We start from the raw sequence: 2978 nt of genomic DNA, 5'->3' as shown, positions 1-2978 counted from the left end.
ATGTTACCAGCAGCAGGGAAGCTCTGGGCAGTAAATACCAGGCTGCATCTTGAGTTCCCTTGGCTCAGCGCTGGTCCAAGTGCCTTTTTTTCCGCAACATTTACCAGCGAGTAACCTAAAGCAGCCTGATTTTTATGCCATAAATTTAAAATAGTCAAGCATGGGGCTTGGGGCCCATGAGTCCTCAGGGCTGGCTGAAATCCCATCTGTAAACCCTGCCAATTAGTTACATTATGTTTATTTCCTTCATGAGGTAAGGAAAAATAAAAAAACAGAAGAAATGCAATCATTCTGAGCTGGAAAGAGGCTTTTCTCTGCCTCCTGCACAGACCGGGATCTCGGAGCACTAGGAAGCAGGTACAACAGCAGAACAACTGGCAGAGGAGGCAGCTGGAGAGCTTCCCACGCCTCATCCTTTGGCTTTCTTTGCACAATGCATAATGAACTCCACTCTACAGGCTTGATGCCTCACGCTGCCAAACACTTGGCCCTGGTTTGATGTATCTTCTTTCGGTTAAGCGTGCGTGTGTATGGATAACACCCAGTCCAAAACAGAAAAGGGAAAAACCAAATAAATCACACGATCCTTAAGAGACGAGTTGGAACTGCAGAGGAATAAGAGTCTTATTTTAGTAACAGCTGAATTGCAGGAGGACGCAGTCGCGCACCAGCAGACCCCATACCAGCGTGACCAGTTTGTTTCCTACAGGACAGGAGGATCCTTCTAGCTCAAGATAGTGAAAATACACGAGACTCACGGTAAAACCAACCCGAGCTGCCAAAGGCATGCAATAAACCTGACTTGGAATCATCACTTCTACCACCACCAGACAACGTGGAGCTTCTGAGGCTGCTCTCAAGTCCTGGGTACAAGCATCTGCCTTTACAGCCACCGGATCTCAAAGCCCAAACAAGCACCAAGCTCAGAGCCGGCTGGTGATCCCCGAGCAGTGATTCTGTGGCTCATGGCATGTGCCAAGCGAGTAATTCACACGCCATGGCTGCAGCTGGGGTACAGCCCGACCACCAGCACCTCTGCTTGGTCCTGGGCCAGTGGATAACCCACTGTGCACAGGGAGAAAGCCAGCCACGTGGGATAATAAAAGACCAATACTTTGATTTTTATCCACTATGCTAAAAAAAGACAAAGACATCAAAAAATACAAGACAACAAGGCTCTGTGCTTCCCAAAAGCTACCATTGTGTCACCATACAGATTTTACTGGAACTGCCCTTCTGTGAAGTTACGACTGATTCTAACTGGCATAGGAAGGGCTCACATTCCAATTCTTCCAGGCTAAGGCACGTAACAGAAAAAGATGGATTATTCCTAAATCTGAACACTCAGGGCGAGGAAAGAGTCCCAAGATCCGCTTCCTCCTTGAGGGATCCTACAAAGCAACCAACACAGCAGCTGCCCAGAGCAAGGCAGCGCTCTGTGTCCCCTCTGGCAGATGGCCGTGCCACCCTCCCCTTCCCCTTTTGCACGGCACACGGGCACAAGCATCGCGCACGTCCGCGTGCTTACCCAGGTGCTTGAGCCCAATCCTCCATCGCTTCAGTTAAACCAGAGGTGAGAGGGGGCTCCAGGAACCACAAGAGCTGCGGGTCTAAAGCCTGCACTTCAACAAGGCTCTCACGGGGAAGATGTGACACGGGGCAGGGTTGATGGGAGTGAGTGTTACAAATGGAGCTTTCAGAACCTTCCAGGAGGGGAAAATCCCTCCTGCTCCCTTCTCTGCAACATTCACATAACTTAATCCACTGCCCTTCACAGCATATGTCACTGATGTTCAGATTTTTTTTTCCTCACCCTCTCACCTTCAAAAATTATTTTGGTTCCAGATTTAATACTGATCCAGACTCCCAGCTTTTAAATGCCAGACAACACCTACAACCCTTCGAAAAAAACCAGGGGTTCAGATGAGGCAGATACTTTAAAAACAAACACACACCGCCACAAAAAAGAAACCCACCTCCAACAACCCAGCACTATGCACAGTAGCCTTGAGTCCAATTCAGATTTTAAATCATTCCTACAGAGACCTACTTCTACTACCCACAGTAAAGATTTTTGAGAAAATGAGCTCGTTGCTGTGGATTAATAATAGATCTATGCAGATTGATATTCCCAGGAGACAAAGGGAAAGGGAAAAATATTAAAAACTGATGCTCCTGGCAAATGAAAAACTAATGGACCATATTTTCCCAAAGGGATGGGAGGCGTTTTCATTTTATTTCACTCTGATGACTATGCGAGACCTGCCGTAATAGGTAACGCTCAGGGAGCGCCATCTCCAGCTGTATGGAAACACCTTGAAAATTTCATAGAGAATGCGGAGGGGAGTGTAAGTCATCAAATACCAAATCTCAGGAGCACTGAATGATCGTGAAACTGCAGCAGAATGTAGCTCTGTTTATGATTTACCTGAAAACCAAACGAATTCTGCAACATTTCAACGCAGAGTTTCTGTATAACTGTGGCAGGAACAGCAGGGATGCGAATTGGAACCAAAGCCCCTGTCAGCCAGGAATGTTGTTTTTTCAAAGCCAGTCTGCATTGGCGTATTTTCCTTTCAAACTCCTTTTAAGAGTTTCAACAACTCCAACAGAACAGTTAAAAGATTTCACTGTTGGTGACATCCTTGAAACCACTCAAGGTAACTCATGTTGTTTATAAATATTTACCAGCCAGAAACCCATGCAATCACCTGCATTTTCAAAACCACACAGACTACTAGAAAATTGATTCTTAAACGATTTAGAAATGAAAGAAGTCAAAACTGATCTGCATTATTTAATTTATTGACATAAAAGAAGAAGTAATTTGTAACAAACCATGTATTTACAATTTACATTGGTGGAAGATCTCTTAAGATCAATGAAAGAACGTGTCCCCAGAAGTGGGGTGCATTTGGGATGGTAGTTACGGTGTTCCTTAGAACTCCTTTGCATCAGATGATCTTCAATTTGCAAAG

Source organism: Pterocles gutturalis, unplaced genomic scaffold (assembly GCF_000699245.1).
Source record: "Pterocles gutturalis isolate BGI_N339 unplaced genomic scaffold, ASM69924v1 scaffold50647, whole genome shotgun sequence".
NCBI lineage: Eukaryota > Metazoa > Chordata > Aves > Pterocliformes > Pteroclidae > Pterocles > Pterocles gutturalis.
The sequence above is the reverse complement of the archived record's forward strand: the minus strand, read 5'-3'. Positions refer to the sequence as shown.